The sequence below is a fragment of the Corythoichthys intestinalis genome, chromosome 7 (assembly GCF_030265065.1).
Source record: "Corythoichthys intestinalis isolate RoL2023-P3 chromosome 7, ASM3026506v1, whole genome shotgun sequence".
Classification (NCBI taxonomy): Eukaryota; Metazoa; Chordata; class Actinopteri; order Syngnathiformes; family Syngnathidae; genus Corythoichthys; species Corythoichthys intestinalis.
Genome location: NC_080401.1, coordinates 56,688,925 through 56,708,872, shown reverse-complemented (window position 1 = coordinate 56,708,872; position 19,948 = coordinate 56,688,925). Strand labels below are relative to the sequence as shown.

At 40.6% G+C, this 19,948-nt stretch overlaps 1 long non-coding RNA gene across 2 annotated transcripts; it reads left to right on the top strand.

The window, feature by feature from the left end:
* Positions 1–1,617: 1,617 nt before the first annotated feature.
* Positions 1,618–16,677, top strand: LOC130918510 (uncharacterized). 2 transcript variants are annotated; one of them, XR_009063772.1, is made up of 4 exons: positions 1,618–1,696; positions 1,870–1,934; positions 2,316–2,445; positions 16,182–16,677. It is a non-coding gene; the product is annotated as an uncharacterized LOC130918510 (long non-coding RNA). The 2 variants fall into 2 exon arrangements; XR_009063771.1 differs by lacking the exon at positions 16,182–16,677 and having other exon boundaries at positions 2,316–10,439.
* The last annotated feature ends 3,271 nt before the right edge of the window (positions 16,678–19,948 follow it).

Below are 19,948 nucleotides of genomic sequence, written 5' to 3'. Positions count from 1 at the left end.
TGCAAATGCTACTCAGTGACAGCCAACGAACACTTTTAATTTTTTTCATTGATAACACATCTTAATCCTATAATTTATTTACACTTCCCCCTTACTAAAGTTGTTTTTTTATCTATATAACAGAAACGGTAACAGTGGCAGTCAGATACCATTGTAAGTCTTTTCAGATCATTCATTGTCAGACAGAAGCAGTACGGCACAACGTTACGCTAAAAAAATAAGTTAAAAATATAAAATGGCATACCTCTTTGTCCTCTGAAAGACCATGCCAACTCAACATAATGTTTACTGCATATGAAACGTGAATGGATTCGCCGAGCTGGTGTCAAAGTCTGCGCAAGTTGATTCGGTCTTCACATTTTTTCCTCTCGAGTTTTTGGTTTCCGGAAACGTATGAAAAAAACATCTAATGTCTAGAGTCGTTTCTACAAGTTCCAAAAAAGCAATGCGTGATCGGCATGTTCGTTTTTGAAAGATTACCGGAGAAAAGTAGCACTTTTTACGTTGGGTCTATGCGAGGGCGGGTCTATAATGTCCCACTTCGGCTTTACTTCCGCTATAGACCCTACCCATGTGACGTCACAACTCCGCCCCCCTGACTGGTGCCGCCCAATTGTCCGTCAACACATCGTGCTTACCTGTTACGGCTACGTACATTCCTCCTATTTACGGCGTGTTTTTCTGCTCGTTAACATTAATAATCAAAATGGTGAAGGCGTGTGTGGCGGTCGGTTGCAATAACAGAGAAGATAGACGGAGAGACTTGAAGTTCTAACGGATTCCGAGAGACCCGGAGAGGAGAGAGCGAGATGGGCTGCTGCAATTCGACGAGAAAACTGGGCTCCAAACGATTACCACAGATTATGTAGTAGTCATTTTATATCTGGTAAGATGCATTTAATATATATTTAGAGGGTTTTGGGCTGACAACCACAATTAAGATCATTGCTAGGCTAATCGCCGACAACATACACGTATGTATGTAGCGAGAGTGCTATCGCTAAACCATATAAACATTAAAAGCCCTAGCTCCATTGACAAATGACATGAAATACATTAGACTTGACAGTGGATGTTAGCAAAAACAAAAGATTTTGAATTGAAAATTTCGTAACTCACCTTTCCAGGCACAAGATAGATTCCTGCCGAATTTTCGTGGACGAGGACCTGTTTCACCCAACCAGCAACGAAGTATTTATAAGCCTCCAAGCTCTTAAAGTTTTTCAAACTTTCGTGAGAATAGGCTGATTTTGTGTGGACAAGATAGTTGTAAATATCAGGGTAGCTAGCAGATGTCAGGCAAATACGGCGAAGACAGCGGGTCGAAAAACATTGATTTAGGCATCAAATATGGATCTGGCGAATGGATAAACTGAAGCTTTTCCACATAACGCCTTTTATGCAACGCATCAAGTGAGTTTACGGTATCCGAAAGCACCGAGTCTTCCATGAAATGCATTATAAATTGCTCGATCAATTGAGACCATTGATAATACAGACACAAAATGATGGACAAGGGGGCGGAACCATACCACGTGATTTTGTGACGTCGGTGGGTAGGGTCCATACGATGCGAGTCATGGTCTAAAAATAGCCTGCGTGCGGTACGCCATTGAGCGGCAACGCAGACAGACAGAACTGCTTAGCAGGCGAGTGAACACACAACCTGGAAAGCTTATCTACAGAAAAGAAAAACGTGAGTTTAAGTTAATATATTGTTGCAATTTACGATAAACTAGGTACTATTCTCACTATGAACGAGTTTGCTGTGCTCTGTATTTTGTTTTACTCGCCGCTAGCGTTAGCAAAAAGTCCGCGCTAACGTTAGCATAGCGTGCTAACGTGCTACGACGTTGCCATTTTATCTAGCAAGACCAACGCGTGGAGCGACAAAACGCGGCCCAACTGTGTTCAAAACACGGTGTGAGAGATCGGTGAGCATGTAGTTAAGCTCCTATGTTCACAGAAGGAATGTGTTTTTTTTTTTTTTTTTTTGGGGGGGGTGCTATATTGTTATGTGTATGTTACATGTAGGTTTCACCACCTCATTGAGTTAATGTAAGGTTTGAGGTTTCCTTCATTTTTACTCAAAGGAGAACATTTTAAAAAGAAAGAATTGTTAAGCTGTTTAAAATTGTTAATTGTTTAAATATATGTACTGAATACTTTATGTCAATTTCAATTATTTTATGTGCAATGTGAATTGAGTTGAAAAGAAAAATAGATGTGTCTCATCATTGAGCTACAGATTTGAATTGAAACTCATAATTGCTCTGATACTGTCAATTGACAGGTCTGTTTTTTTTCCCCCTTAGACCTTGTTTCAACTGGTCTTTGTGTCAGATTGGACAATGGACCAACTGTTCTGGATTTTGATGGCGAGCTAACCACTTGGATCTAGATTGAGATAACCTGGATACCTCCTTGCTGCATTCTCTTGGTGTGGTAGGACAAAAAACAAACAAACTTGGAGCTAATACCTCACCATTCAGCATTACACTGTGCCTTACATCGACAGGACTTTGACAAACTTTTTATGGACTTCTTTTGATTAACATCCCAGGAACTGTGAACTGAATATCTCTTTTTGTTAGGACAATTTTGACTGAAAAATTGCACATGTGTATTTTTGCATAAGGATTGGAAACAATCCCATGGTAAACAGAAAAGGGTATTAGAAGTTTGATTGTGCCACTATTTTTGGTGCAATAGATCGAAAATCAGAAATTCCAGTTAGAGTAAAAGGTAATTCCTAAACATTCTAACTTGGAAGGGTGCACCCAAACCAACTCAAAAAATCAAAAATATTGAATTGATTATTGGCCTAATATAAGTGTGTGTGTTAAATGTTTTTTGTATATGTATAAAGTTTTTTTTTTTTTGTTCTCTAAAGCTGGCAATATAAAACTCTTGTGGTCTGTGTCAACTTATGCACTCCACTAAGCTCGAGTAGACGAACTTAGTTGTCCACAATTATTTTATAATTTGGTAAAAAAAACAAAAAAACAACAAAAGCCTGTGTTACAGGGGACTACCTGTATATATTCCCTACACAATGTTTACATTAAGTGTAGAGGTGAAACAAGTACTCGAGCTACTCGAGTAACTCGAGTTTAAAAACTGATCCGAGTAATTTTATTCACCTCGAGTAATCGTTTATTTTGACAGCTCTAAGCATCACGTTTTGCTCGGACTACTTTTAATGCGGGACAACGCGCTGTCACGTGCGGAGAGGAAGAAGGGAAAAAAAAAACTTACTGCAGCCGACAGCCGCCACAAACGACGCCGACGTTGCTAAATACTAGCCCGCACGATGCTACGTTGGTAAAGGTAGCGTCTGATGCGTCTCATAGAGATCACATGTATGTTAAACTAGATGCACAATGACAGACTCGGCCGCATCTGGGCAGCGTTAGTAAACAGCCGCCATTTTAGACCAGTAGAGCGCTAAGCGCTAGTAAAGAGCGCTAAGCGCTAATAAATAAGATTAACGTTACTGTCGCTACTAGCTCACGTAACGTTAGCCCTGCGGAGGGCTAGGTTTCAATTAATTATGACCACTGTCGATGCGTGGCTAACGTGTCTTACATACAGGCTTTAACATAACAGCATTGTGGAGTGATGATGGTGTAAAATAAAAACTTAATCATGCTAAGTATCAATTTTAGCTCAGTAGTCATTGCGGGATAAAACACCCAAGTAGCACTGGTCCCTAATGTGCTCCAATACAGCCTGTATCATACATTTATTTTGAACACTGCAAAAACTCAAAATCCTATCAGAACCTACAGTTTAGACTAACTTAAAACTTAACTAGAACTTAAAAATGGCTTGACACAAAGAGAAATTCAATTGAAACACGTGGGAAAACTTTTAAGTGATGTGTGTTATCAAGCGTAACGGCATTTTTAGGTAAGATATATATATATTTTTTAATCTAAAAGTTTTTTGAGTGAAAGCAGTGAATTAGTCTTTTTTTAATTTTTTTTTTTTTTTTTTAATTCTAGTTACATCTGAGATGCAATTGTTGGCTGTGTTCAAAAATATACATCGAAAATAAAGACATTGATTGACTGAAAATGGTTCAAGATTAGATGAAATGTCTTGTTTTCTCATGTATATTTATAATTGCTCTTCACCTAAAAATATATTTGTTTTATCCGATTACTCGATTAATCACTAGACATTTCAGTCGATTACTCGATTACTAAAATATTCGATAGCTGCAGCCCTAATTAAGTATTCACTTAACTCATTGGCTGTCGTTCATTTTTACCGCTACCATCCTCTCCAATCTCCAATGAATAGGACGTCCATTACCGTCAATGGCACTGAAACGAGATCCTTCACTGCCAGCGCTAGCATTTCAAACAAAGTAAGAATTGTCTGAATTGTTCAAAAGGCGCGCTATTGAAAGCTTTTTGTTGAAAATAGCAAGATTGCCATGACATTCAAACAAAGTATCACCGCCGGCTCGGTTTTCACTTGTCTGGGAGGAAGAAAGGTCCAATTAGAGATGATTTGCCAGAGAAGCTTTGGATTGCTTTAGCCGCCGTACGATTTGCTCTTTTGTCGACCTGGGCTGAGTGCGCTTGCCGCTTTCATCTGGCATTTGGAGGGCGAGCACTTTAATCAACTTAATGCTAGCGATAGCGCCTCTTGGCCCAACTCAAAGAGGAGCGCAGATGGACTCCGCCGAGGCTTTTTTTTCCCCGTCGGGCAAAAAGATACGGGTCACGGCACCGGCCGACGACACCGGGACGAGTCTGCGCTTCTGGTCTCCGCGCCGTTTTTCTCAGGGCCGTCAGATATGAAGTGTAGGTGAGGGACCTTTGTTTATTTCAAAGCTGCTTTTTTTCCCTTTGTGGACTCTGGGGCCTTGAAATATGTATAAGTGTCCTTTTGCAGACATCTGAGAGGGAAATCAAAGGCGGAAGCACAGCAGCGGCAGACGCGGCGGCGGCGTTTCTTAAGCCGCTACCTGCACACAACACACCTGACCCCAAATACATCCAACCTTTAACACTGACTTTTGTGAGCTGGAAATACATCAATACTGTGCTTCAGATGGATTCAGTGCAGTCAGTCCCACTGCTATTAGTCTTGTGTTGAAGTATCATTGTCCATGGACAAAACTGTTACGTTTTGCTGCTTATCTGCGTAAATATGTCGGTTGAGGAATTCTATTTTAGTCGTTATTCGATAAATGGAACAGTTTAAGGTAGAGATGCCGATCGATCGGGTCCGATCACGTCATTTTCAAAGTATCGGAATCGACAAAAAAATATCGGACATGCCTTTTTTTAATATGTATATATATATTTTTTGATTAAATCGTTTTCTAATTGTATTTAACTTTACCGACATAATGTGTTACACTCTTCCAGAGTCTTTAGTTTAATCCAAATGTCTGCTAGCATGCTATCCACAGGGTCTTTATTCTCTTGTTATCATTGTCTCACGAGTCGAGTCGAGTCTCGAGTTATTGCCTCACAAGTCAAGTCGAGATTCGAACCCTCTCAGTCTGCGTTTTTTTTTCTTCAATTCCGAGTCGAGTTGCGAGTCATCAAATTTGCAACTCCAATAGACTCGAGTTTGAGGCCCTGTGACTTAAGTCCAATTGTCTGCTAATTAGTCTTTAATCCCGCCCACTAACAAATCTATAAGAAGATGATGTCACATCCAGAATGCCCGCTAGCATGCTATCTATAGGGTCTCTATTCTCTTGTTGTCATTGTCTCACAAGTCAAGTCGAGTCTCGGACCCTCTCAGTCTGCATTTTTCTTTTTTCCTTCTAGTCCGAGTTGAGTTGCGAGTCATCAAATTTGCGACTCCAATAGACTTGAGTTTGAGTCCTTGTGACTTGAGTCCAATTGTCTGCTAATTAGTTTTTAGTCCTGCCCACTGACAAATCTAAAAGAATATGATGTCACATCCAGAATGCCTGCTAGCATGCTATCCATAGGGTCTTTATTCTCTTGTTGTCATTGTCTCATGAGTCAACTCGAGTCGAGTCTCGAGTTATTGCCTCACAAGTCAAGTCGAGTTTCGGACCCTCTCAGTCTGCGTTTTTTTTTTCAAGTCCGAGTCGAGTTGCGAGTCATCAAATTTACGTCTCCAGTAGACTGGAGTCTGAGTCCCTGTGACTTGAGTCCAATTGTCTACTAATTAGTATTTAATCACGCCTAATAAAAAATCTAAAAGAAGATAATGTCACATCCAGAATGTCTGCTAGCTTGCTATCTATAGGGTCTCTATTCTCTTGTTGTCATTGTCTCACGAGTCGAGTCGAGTCTCGAGTTATTGTCTCACAAGTCAAGTCGGGTCTCGGACCCTCTCACTCTGCGTTTATTTTTTTCTTTAAGTCCGAGTCGAGTTGTGAGTCATCAAATTTTCGACTCCAATAGACTCGAGTTTGAGTCCCTGTGACTTGAGTCCAATTGTCTGCTAATTAGTCTTTAATCCCGCCCACTGACAAATCTATAAGAAGTAGGGCTGTCAAACGATTAAAATTTTTAATCGAGTTAATTACAGCTTAAAAATTAATTAATCGTAATTAATCGCAATTCAAACCGTCTATAAAATATGCCATATTTTTCTGTAAATTATACATATATTCTGTAAAATAAATTGTTGGAATGGAAAGATAAGACACAAGATGGATATGTACATTCAACATACGGTACATAAGGACTGTAGTGGGCATTTCACTCTACTGTCATTTAAATCTGTCTATGCTGTCCTCACTCCGAAGCGTCTACTTTTTCCAAAGCTAGACAGCTAGTGAACGACGCCTTAATAATTAGACTTCTTCCTTTTTCATCTGATTTATTAATAAAATGGCCTCAAACCATCGTCCTCTTTAGACCGTCGTAAAACTACAAAATAAAAGTACACAAGCATTGCATTAGCAACAACGTTAGCTTAGCACGCTATACAGGTTCACTAAACATAAACAAAAAGCGTCTCATACAAAAAATATAACATTTCGCTTGCTAACATAATATGTACTTTCTTTGCAACAACCATACTTACGGACAAATCTTGTCCAAGGATCATATAAGCACAATATTATCAGCCCGAGACGTCGTGCAGCCATAATGAACTGGTAAGAAAACAATAAACCATGTCGCAAAGCAACCACAAGAGTTCGCTGTTGGACAGCATAAAAAGCCTTGCTGTAAAACTTACCAAAAGGCAGAATACTTTCTGAGCGGGACATGTGTGTTAATTGCGTCAAATATTTTAACGTGATTAATTTAAAAAATTAATTACCGTGCGTTAACGCGATAATTTTGACAGCCCTAATAAGAAGATGATGTCACATCCAGAATGCCTGCTAGCATGCTATCCATAGGGTCTCTATTCTCTTGTTGCCATTGTCTCACGAGTCGAGTCGAGTCTCGAGTTATTGCCTCACATGTCAAGTCGAGTTTCGGACCCTCTCAGTTTGTGTTTTTTTTCGTCAAGTCCGAGTCAAGTTGCGAGTCATCAAGTTGACGTCTCCAGTAGACTCGAGTCTGAGATCCCTGTGCCTTGAGTCCAATTGTCTACTAATTAGTCTTTAATCCCGCTCACTGACAAATCTATAAGAAGATGGTGTCACATCCAGAATGTCTGCTAGCATGCTATCTATAGGGTCGCTATTCTCTTGTCGTCATTGTCTCACGAGTCAAGTTGAGTCAAGTCTCGAGTTATTGTCTCACAAGTCAAGTCGAGTCTCGGACCCTCTCAGTCTGCGTTTTTTTCTTCAAGTCCGAGTCGAGTTGCGAGTCATTAAATTTACGTCTCCAGTAGACTTGAGTCTGAGTCCCTGTGACTTGAGTCCAATTGTCTGCTAACTAGTTTTTAATCCTGCCCACTAACAATTCTATAAGAAGATGATGTCACATCCAGAATGCCTGCTAGCATGCTATCCATAGGGTCTTTATTCTCTTGTTGTCATTGTCTCCCGAGTCGAGTCGAGTCTCGAGTTATTGTCTCACAAGTCAAGTCGTGTTTCAGACCCTCTCAGTCTGCGTTTTTTTTCTTCAAGTCCGAGTCGAGTTGCGAGTCATCAAATTTTCGACTCCAATAGACTCGAATTTGAGTCCCTGTGACTTGAGTCCAATTGTCTGCTAATTAGTTTTTATTCCTGCCCACTAACAAATCTAAAAGAAGATGATGTCACATCCAGAATGTCTGCTGGCATGCTATCTATAGGGTTTCTATTCTCTTGTTGTCGTTGTCTCACGAGTCGAGTCTTGAGTTATTGTCTCACAAGTCAAGTCTCCGACCCTCTCAGTCTGCGTTTTTTTTTCTTCAAGTCCGAGTCGGGTTGCGCGTCATCAAATTTGCGACTCCAGTAGACTTGAGTCTGAGTCCCTGCGACTTGAGTCCAACTGTCTGCTAATTAGTCTTCAATACCGCCCGGTAACAAGTCTTAAATAAGATGATGTCACATCCAGAATGTCTGCTAGCATGCTACCCATAGGTTTTCTATTCTCTTGTTGCCACGTGACTGTTGAGTCATTCTGTCAACAGGTACTAGCTAGCGCAGCACTATAAAGCTAAAACTGATCAGCAGTGGGCGTTCCCTAATGCATTCTGGGTAAAAACTAACTATAACAAGGTAAAATTAAATTAGTGCAATCAGTTTTTTCATGTTCTTTTTTTTTTTTTTTTTGATGTGGTTACCATTTCATAGCACCTCTAACTCATTGGCTGTCAATAATGGTTATAGATGAACCAGAGCTTAACCTCTGTGAATTTAAATAACTTTGCCACTGGGGGACGTCCAATCAATTGGTTCGAAGTCTATTGTTATTACCGGCACTGAAACATGATCATTCAACAACAACATATTCCAAGTTCTAAACTGGAATCAATTGTGTTAAATAAAGCTGACAGTAGCGCCGCTACCTTTTGCTAAGGAAGCGCTGCAGAGGGCTCGGAGAAGGACACGGAGACGCGAAGGCCTCGCAGGCATGACATTGTTTTTGACTCGGCAAAGTGCTGAGCTCAACAGCGCAGCCGGCGAGCGAGAGGGCGCTAACAACGGAGGCGGGCGGACGGGCGGGCGAGCGGCAGGCCCTGAAGGGAGGATCAGCCAGGCGGCGGGACTCGTCTTGAAAGCCAATGTGACTTGGACACAGAGGTCCGCCAGACGCTTTTCATCCTTGGCATCAACATTCCTCACTAGTATCAATAATTTACTTAGGAAAAAAAAGACAGCCTGTGTTCAGGATCACTCCTCATCCAATGTACTCTATAGTGTAGTCACTTCAACATTTTGTACAAAGTATACAGTAGAATAGCTCATGTACTATATCTATCTATACAAATATAAACACAGGGTGTAAAACCAAAATATATAGGCCTATATAGATATCTTAGAGCTGAAACAATTACTCGAATAATTTCAAGTAACTAAATTTTAAAATTTATTGCTTTATCAGTGGTTTAGGCACCTTCATTTGTGTTGCATTGAATTAGGTGTGTCCAAACTTTTGGCCTGTACTGTATGTTAGAGCAGGGCGGTAAACCGAAAATTTACCGCCACCGAAATTCTTCACGATGACCGACGTAAATTTGACCATGTCGGTAAATTCGGTAATTTAATAAAACAAGAAAATATAGTCTTTTTATCCCGCTTTGACGCTGTGTTGTTCGGCTACGTTCATTCCCCTTTAAGAAAGCAGACAGTGTGCTTACGTATGGAGTCACGTGGTTTTCAGGAGGCCAATCAAACAGAAGCCCGGTAGGCTAACGCTACCAGCTAACGCTACAAGTAAACGGAATGGAGTCGGGCTTAAGTTAGCTTCGCCAGACTTTCACCCGACATAAAGTAAACTCTTGGCGGGTCCCAGACGGGCTTTCACCCGCTGTCCTCCCTGGTTCTCACAATATCAGGAGAGGATGCTTTCTTCTGGTAGCCAAGCCACAGGCTAACGCTAGCGGCTAACAATGGCTACAAATGAATGTGAAAGAGTCGGACAGCGGCTCTAATCTTGTCGAAACGGCTGAAATTAATGAGTGGACAGGGCACAGCTATTTTTCTGTATGTGTTTGCTTTATTCTGCTATCATAAAACCTTAAATGTTTCATTGGCATCAGAGCAATACATCTTTAATCTGGTTGTGTCTGTGCGGGGGTGCATGTATTAAAAAATGTTTCGGAGAAAAAAAAATAATAATAAACTGAAACCTTGACATAAACACTTGTGTTGAATAATTATGTCACAGCAGCCATTACCAATAAGTTGTCTGAAGTGTACTGTTAAAGCTGCAAGTCATTTGTGTTAGAATGACATGTTTGCGCAGTCGTCATATTGATTTTTATAATGTTGTACATTTTTCAAGTCATACAAGCTGTTATAAATGTTCACACCAGAATTCTTATTGTTTACAAGATTTTTTTTAATACTTAATGTTTAGACTGCATGTGCAATTGTTAAATTGAAAGCTGGTTTAATAAATTTAACGAGAAATGGTTAATTTGTATTCCATGCATTGATTCAAATTTTCAAATTGTTTAACAGTCTGCTTGGGCGAATTTATCGTCATTTATCGTTTTCGAGGTAAATCTGCTCAATTTATCGCGATACGTACTTAAGGCCATATCGCCCAGCCCTACTGTATGTTTTATCTTTATTTAAAAAAGAAAAAAAAAAGAAAAGAAAAGTAAACATTTACATTCGCTTCAATTTTAACATCCAATGTTATTAACTAGTTAAAATTGAAGATTTGCATTTAGGAAATGTGGGGGGGAATTAGATGGAGGTTGGGGTTACTTCTCTTTTTGTTGACTTATTTTGCAAATAATTGAAAAAAAAATACTATTTTGAATGAAAGTTATTTTTTGTTTGTATGTGTTGTAGGAATAACTGTGCCAAAAGCCGTTTTATCTGCATTTCAGTGGTTTTAGGAGGTTTAAACCCCCCCCCCAAAAAAAATTCTGGCTCCGTGGCGGCCTTCTTGACAGAGAGTTCTGACAAGAAATTCTAACAACTTTCACCCCTGCAAAAGAGGCCCAGGTGTTAAAAGGTTAAAAAGAACAGTTTGAACATTAATTTGTTGCTAATTTAACACTAAACTACTTACTGTTTACATTTTTTTTCACGGTAAAATACTGGAAACCACAGCTGCTAGTATTTTACCGTAAAATTTGACAGGGTATTTTTTTCCCCCCTGGTGTAGAGTAACTACTACAGCTAAAAAAGAAAGAAAAAAAATCACTCCATTGTGATTAAGGTGTTGAGAAGTGGAAAGCCATAAAATAAAGAAGAGAAGCATGCTGGTGTGATTGTTCACCCCCGGTGTGATCCACTGGAGCTTTTGTTTTCATCTCGGAATGACTCGGGTTGAGGTCTCCTTTAGCTTGAGGTGTGCTCTCTGCGGGGTCAAACCGCAGATTAATAGGTGCGCTAATGAGCTCCCTGAAGTCCCCCCCGCCGCAATCCCGCGTCCCCCCTGTGTGTTCGTGATGTCCTTCTGTGATGGATGGCGCCGAGCATCACTCACGCTCAAGCATTTGTGCCGAGGAGAAACATCAGCCGGCGTGATGAATGCCTCCGCCAAGACGTCCTCCTTTGTATCCACTGTCAGCGCCGTCTCCTTTTGTTTGACGCCCCGGCTTTCCATCGCGGGGAATTTGGGCTTTTACACGCGCCGAATTTGTCCGCTTTGATTCAATCACTCTCCGAAATGCAAACGACAGGACGGGGAGCTTAACGAAACACTCCATCCTAATTCCGCCGTCAGTCACTCAAAGACGTCTTCGATTAGGGGCGAGGCCATTAGCTGCGATAATATCAAACATTTTGCTTCAAGTGAAAAGCGGAGGTTAAAATGAAAATAAAAAGAACTATTACGGAGAAGGATAGCTTCCGCGTGACAATCGACTGGGGGAAGAGGAAGCAGGAAAAGGAACGTTTTGAACGAATGCAGTGAATTTCAGAATGACCCCGTGGCACAATCTACTGAGGAAAAGGACATGTTTTGGAGAAATGAATTGAAACACCAGTAAATGTGGCAGAATGAGCAGAACTAATAAGTCCCATTGCTTCCTATAACGCCAGTGTCGGCTCAGAACAGAAATAAACATCCGACTAGCAACAGAATTCGCAAGTTTGGGTAGGCCTTGGCGATTTAAAAATCGTGATCGTATATGGATAAAATATTTAAGGTTGAGTTTGGTGATTATCCGTCACCGTGACATATTTGATCAATCAAATGTTGCAGAAATGAAAGCCGGAATACACAGTGGGGCAAGTAAGTATTTAGTCAACCACTAGTTTGCAAGTTCTCCCACTTGAAAATATTAGAGAGGCCTGTAATTGTCAACATGGTTAAACCTCAACCATGAGAGACACAATGTGGAAAAAAAAAACAACAGAAAATCACATTGTTTGATTTTTAAAATTTTTTTATTTGCAAATCATAGTGGAAAATAAGTATTTCCTCAATACCAAAAGTTCATCTCAATACCTTGTTATGTAATTAGTTATAGTTACTCACTGCATCTTCCAAAAAGTAACTTAGTAACTGAATTACTCTATAGTAAAAGTAACTAGGTACCTTACCTTACCTTAATTACTTTAAAAAGAAGTTGTTGTATATCAAACAATGTGAAATTTTCTGAGCAGTATTCGCGTCAGTTGAATAGAGAAGAACAGACATGTAGTTGTGTTATAGAACCTTGTAATAGTTATTGCACCTCACCAGCAACAGATTTATCCTACACTTGAAGCGCAACAAAAATAAACAGATTTGAATTGCTTACCACAGATGTCGACAAAAGCCCTTCCCCGGAACAAAAATTACACTTTACATGCACATTCTTTCCTTTAATTTTGACCAACTTGAAATAGTGTTTATACAGTGGGGCAAATAAATATTTAGTCAACCACTGATTTTGCAATTTCTCCCACTTTAAAATATTAGAGAGGCGTGTAATTGTCAACATGGGTAAATCTCAACCAGGAGAGACACAATGTGGAAAAAAAAAACTGAAAATCACATTGTTTGATTTTTAAAGAATTTATTTGCCAATCATGGGTGGAAAATAAGTATTTCCTCAATACCAAAAGTTGATCACAGTACTTTGTTATGTACCCTTTGTTGGCAATAACAGAGGCCAAACGTTTTCTGTAACTCTTCACAAGCTTTTCACACACTGTTGCTGGTATTTTGGCCCATTCCTCCATGCAGATCTCCTCCAGAGCAGTGATGTTATGAGGCTGTCGTTGGGCAACACGGACTTTCAACTCCCTCCACAGATTTTCTATGGGGTTGAGATCTGGAGACTGGCTAGGCCACTCCAGGACCTTGAAATGCTTCTTATGAAACCACTCCTTTGTTGCCCTGGCTGTGTGTTTGGGATCATTGTCATGCTGAAAGACCCAGCCACGTCTCATCTTCAATGCCCTTGCTGATGGAAGGAGATTTTCACTCAAAATCTCTCGATACAGGGCCCCATTCATTCTTTCCTTTACACCAGACGTGTCCAAAGTCTGGCCCGGGGGCCAAATGCGGCCCGCGGTCAAATTTCATCCGGCCCCAGCCTCTGTCATAAAATCAATTACGTCTGGCCAACACAGACTTAATAAATTGGTCAGCAGTGCTGCTACCAGCATACGAAGTAGCTTACACACTAAATGCTGCTCCTCATATGCCCGCTAAAAGACAGCAGCACTCTAAACAACATTACTCCATGTGACCCTTCCAATTTTCTAAAATGGCGACAATCAACAACGAAAAAGAAAGTTGACTACGACAGCCAATGCTTCAAGGATATGTGGAAATTGGACTATTTCTTCACTAAAATACGCAACAACTCGCTCTGCCTCATTTGCAAAGAGACAGTAGCTGTTTTTAAAAAGTTCAATGTGAGGCGATAATACCAAACAAGACACTCTGACATGTACGACAAGATGATAGGGAAGATACGCAGCGAGAAATTGAAGCAAACTTGAAGTTAGTTTAATTTGACAGCAGCAGTATTTCGCAAGAGCCCGAGAGTCAAAAGAGAACGCCACAAAGGCTAGTTGTGAGATTGTTGAAATTATTAAGTAAAAAAATAATAAAGCAAATGTGACACACAGAATGGCTTGCTAAAATTTGCTTGAATATATTGTTCTACGTAAAGGACGTCAGCCAAGGTCGGCCCACCACATTTTTACCACACCAAATCTGGCCCCCTTTGCAAAAAGTTTGGACACCCCTGCTTTACACAGATCAGTCGTCCTGGTCCCTTTGCAGAAAAACAGTGCCAAAGCATGATGTTTCCACCTCCATGCTTCACAGTGGGTATGGTGTGTGTTCTTCGGATGGAATTCAGTATTCTTTCTCCTCCAAACATGAGAATCTGTGTTTCTACCAAAAAGTTTAGTATTAAGTATTTAAGTTTCATCTGACCATAACACATTCTCCCAGTCCTCTTCTGGAACATCCAAATGCTCTCTAGCGAATCGCAGACGGGCCTGGATGTGTACTTTCTTATGCAGGGGGACACGTTTGGCCGTGCAGGATTAGAGTCCCTGGCGGTGCATTGTGTTACTGATAGTAGCCTTTTTTACTGTGGTCCCATCTCTCTGTAGGTCAATCACTAGGTCCCCCCGTGTGGTTCTGGGATTTTTGCTCACCGTTCTTGTTATCATTTTGACGCCATGGGGTGAGATCTTACATGGAGCCCCAGATCGAGGGAGATTATCAATGGTCTTGTACAGTATGTCTTCCATTTCCTAATAATTGCTCCTACAGTTGATTTCTTTTCACCAAGCGTTTTACCTATTACAGATTGTCTTCCCAGCCTGGTGCAGGTCTACAGTTTTGTCTCTGGTGTCTTTCGACAGCTCTTTAGTCTTGGCCATAGTGGAGTTTGGAGTGTGACTGACTGAGTTGTGGACAGGTGTCTTTTATACCGATAATGAGTTAAAACAGGGGCCATTAATACAGATAACGAGTGGTGATATCGAGTTAGACCTCGTTAGAAGAAGTTAGACCTCTTTGACAGCCAGAAATCTTGCTTGTTTGTAGGTGATGAAATACTTATTTTCCACTCTAATTTGGAAATAAATTCTTTAGAAATCAAACAATGTGATTTTCTTTTTTTTGTTCACATTCTGTCTCTCATGGTTGAGGTTTACCCATGTTTACAATTACAGGCCTCTCTAATCTTTTCAAGTAGGAGAAATTGCACAATTGGTGGTTGAGTCCGAAGAACACCATACCCACTGTGAAGCATGGAGGTGGAAACATCATGCTTTGGGGCTGTTTTTCTGCAAAGGGACCAGGAAGACTGATTTGTGTAAATGAAAGAAAGAATGGGGCCATGTATCGAGAGATTTTGAGTGAAAATCTCCTTCCATCAGCAAGGGCATTGAAGATGAGACATGGCTGGGTCATTCAGCATGACAATGATCCCAAACACACAGCCAGGGCAACAAAGGAGTGGCTTCATAAGAAGCATTTCTAGGTCCTGGAGTGGCTTAGCCAGTCTCCAGATCTCAACCCGATAGAAAATCTGTGGAGGGAGTTGAAAGTCCGTGTGGCCTAACGACAGCCCCAAAACATCACTCACTGCTCTAGAGGAGATCTGCATGGAGGAATGGGCCAAAATACCAGCAACAGTGTGTGAAAAGCTTGTGAAGAGTTACAGAAGACGTTTGGCCTCCGTTATTCCCAACAAAGGGTACATAAAAAAGTACTGAGATGAACTTTTGGTATTGACCAAATACTTATTTTCCACCATGATTTCCAAATGAATTCTTTAAAAATCAAACAATGTGATTTTCTGTTTTTTTTTTTCTCCACATTGTCTCTCATGGTTGAGGTTTTCCCATGTTGACAATTACAGGCCTCTCTAATATTTTCAAGTGGGAGAACTTGCACAATTACTGGTTGAAACCACTACAGCGGTGCTTGTGCTTGGAACTAACCACCACCTGCGGCGACATCAAAGAGTGTCACGACTCTCTTTATACGGTTCTGACGTAGCCTGAATCCTTTCTTTGATCGACAGCGAAATCAATGATTTTGTTGTATTAATATCCGCGAGAGGCATTTTTCAATTTTCATTCCGTTGTTCTGAGTTGAACCGGAGACTTCATAATTGTCCTAGTGACACTTGCTTCAATAAAAATACTGTAACTAGCGAAAAAACTGAGCTTCTAGTTCTAATGTTTTTTTTTTCTATTGCAGCTGCTTGTGTTTGGAGACTTGACTTCTGGAACTCAGGTTTCTTTCCCTACTGAGCAGCGAGTCTTGCTGAGCCCCTCCACTGTCACAAAGCACTCACTTTGAGCTTCCCTTCATAGAAAAACCAGCATCCCCCACTGGTCCAATCCATTTTGAATCGGATATCTGCCAATCTTCAGCTACTAAATTATTACGTACACAATGTTGTTACTCCACAGATGATAGCTTGTCAACAGATCAATTAAAATGACCGAGAGAGAACGACTTATTAGCTCAAGGACTCCAACTTTGAATGGAACACTCGATTTTTCACACCTTCTATCACATCCCTTCATTGGTCCGTCTTTGACTAGCAGCGGGGCATACTCAAAATCCTTAACAGTGTCAGCCCGGTCATCCTGCCGGGCTGATTAACACTTGTCGGCAGCGGGTCCTAATCAGATCCCCCGGTCGAAAATGCGCGTCGGCCATCATTAAGTGACCTCACACGTGTGGCGAATGGTGGCGGGGGGGCGAAGACAGACGGTCCGGCGGATCTGCGAGGGTGATTGCTTTACGCTACGCCATGGAGCGATGCTAATGACCTCTGTGCTTTCGCATTAATGGCTTCTGTCGCCGCCGATTAAGAGCTCCTTACCTCATGTCCGAGATTACCGCCGCGTACTTTCGACAGGATTTCGTGATTGTCATGTTTTTTAAAATTTTTTGTTCGCCAACAGCGACTCCAAGGTAAGATTATAATGGCAATAGAATATTTGACGACCTTACGTAGGAGACTTAATATGGTTATCGTGAATTTTTGTCATTTGTTATTGGGAAGGGAACCTCTGGGTACTTCACGATACGATTTGTGATACAAGGCTCACGATAACGATTATCTTAAAACATGGCGATATAACAATTATCAATACAGTATAATCGATACAATATTTAGCTATGCAAGTAATAAACAGAAAAATAAGCTATTTTCATCCGTCTGCTGTGAATTGAATTGAGCTTATCACTAGTACAGTGGTTTGAAAAAGTATCTGAACCTTTTAGAATTTCTCACATTTCTGCATAAAATCACCATCAAATGTGATCTGATTATTGTCAAAATCACACAGATGAAAAAACAGTGTTTACTTTAACTAAAACCACCCAAACATTTATAGGGTCTCATGTTTTAATGAGGATAGCATGCAAACAATGACTGGAGGGGGGGAAAAGTAAGTGAACCCTCTGCCTAAGGAGACTTAAAGATCAATTGAAACCAATTTTTACCAAACAGTTTAAGTAAGGTGTGTGCCTAATCACTGGTGAGTGGTTTAAAATTGCTCTGCTGACTATAGAACACACACCTGGTAAAAAAATGTCTAGATGAGAGGCATTGTCTGATGTGCATCATGGCTTCAATCAACGATTGTTGATTTGTATAAAGCTGGCAAAAGATACAAAACCATCTCTAAAAGTCTGGATGTTCATCAATCGACAGTCAGAGAAGTTGTCTACAAATGGAGAGAATTTGGCACTGTTGCTTCTCTCCCAAGGAGTGGTCGTCCACCAAAGATGACGCCAAGAGTTCAGCGCAGAATACTCAGAGAGGTAAAAAAGAACCGTAGAATGTCTGCTAAAGACTTCCAGAAATCACTGGCACAGTCCAATATCTCTGCGCACACATCAACTCCCTACCACTGCTGTCTAAAAAAAGGCATTGTTGCTCATTTAGTGCTCGCAAAAAGGCACTTGGACACTCCACAGATGTTTTGGCAAAATATTTTGTGGACTGATTAAATCAAATTTGAATTGTTTGGGAGTAACACGCAACGTCTTGTGTGGGGGGGAAATGGAACAGCTCACCAACATCAATACCTCATCCCCACCGCGAAGCATGGTGGAGGGAGTATCATGATTTGGGGCTGTTTTGCTACCTCAGGGCCTGGACAACTTGCAATCATTAATGGAAGAATGAATTCAAAAGTTTTGCAGGAAAACCTGAGGCCATCTGTCAGACAGTTAAAGCTAAAAAGAGAATGGATGCTGCAACAAGACAATGATCCAAAACACAGAAGTAAATCAACATTAGAATGGTTTCAGAAGAACAAAATTCACATTCTGGAGTGGCCAAGTCAAATGTCCAGACTTGAACCCAATTTAGGTGATGTGGCATGACCTAAAGACAGTGATTCATGCCAGACATCCCAGGAATCTGACTGAACTACAGCAGTTTTGTAGAGAAGAATGGGCCAAGATTAGTCCTGATCGATGTGCCAGACTGATTTGCAGCTACAGGAAGCGTCTGGTTAAAGTTATTACTGCCAAAGGGGGGCACAAAATATTAAATGTGATGGTTCACTTACTTATACTCCCCCCGCCTCCCTTTCTGCCATTGTTTGCATACTATCCTCATTAAAATATGAAAACCCATAAATGTTTGGGTGGTTTTAGTTAAAGCAGACAGTTTTTTTTCATCTGTGTGATTTTGACAAAGATCGTATTACATTTGATAGTGATTTTATGCAGAAATGTGAAAAATTCCAAACGTTTCACATACTTTTTACACCACTGTAGATGTCCAATTCATTTGAAATGGCAAATTATGTCACTAACTAACTATTTATGTCCAGCTCGGATCTTTTACAACCATGCAATCTGTCAGTGGCATTCATTAATGCTCATGGCAGAGTTATGTCAAAATAATGATGGTCTTATGGCGCCACTCTCAAATAAAGTGTTACCAAATACCATAACTAGAAATTAATGAAACAACTGGAACAGTAACTGAAGAAATAATTAGCACAGAACATGAATTTTGATATTTACATCTGTAGCGCCACAATGCATGCTAAGAGGCATGTTGGACGACAACAGTGTTGACAGCAGGTGGCAGCAGAGCTTGATTGTCTCCCCCAAGGGAGCAGTGATGGCCAAATGAAGCTTCTTGAAGCAATGAAGCTCTGCAGCAATTAATTCCATGCTTCATGGTGGTTCATTTGGTCTTATGACGGTTTTATAATGCCGCTGTCAAATAAAGTGTTACCGGTTAATATCTTTCGGTGTAAATATCCCATAATACAGTGAGGACAGCTGCGGTTCATAGTCCAGTGCAGATTATCTATGTGACAAATTTGGTGGGTGGCCTAACAGTCCGAAAATTACCGAAAAGGGCAGTTTTTTTCACCCACAATATTGATAATTTTTACATCAAAAAGTACTATATAAAAGCTGGCATACTTCAGACAAAAATAAGTCACATTTTTCCAGTTTGTTTTTTTCAAAGTGTAACATATCAATAAAACTGTATTTATTTGGATGATTTTTTTTCTCTTAAATTCATTACATAATTCAAAGACCATTCATTCGTAAAATAATGACTTTTAAACACGATGAACTGTCTCATCTACAATTGTCAGCAATTCTCCATTAAAGCGGTAACGTCTGCTCCAGTGGCCGAGTCCAAACTGAGAATTCACTGACTCCAAATTGCTCTTAACCCATTTGAACCAAACGCCTTATTACGCATCCCGACGCAAATGTAACGTGAAGCAGTTCTCCCCCGTTCAAAACAACGGCGATGGCGATCGGTCCACTCGACCTTATAAATGAACACATTTGCCCGGCGGGCTGGCGACACGGGGTAGAGGACACAAGTGCTTTGACACGGGCGAGCCAAAACGCGCCACTTACGACCTCACTTGACACGAAAGGAATTGTCGCGTGAATGCCCAGACTAAGAAATGAAAAAATTTTAAAGCTATAATGTCACCCCGCTATGTGTCCGATTTATGCTA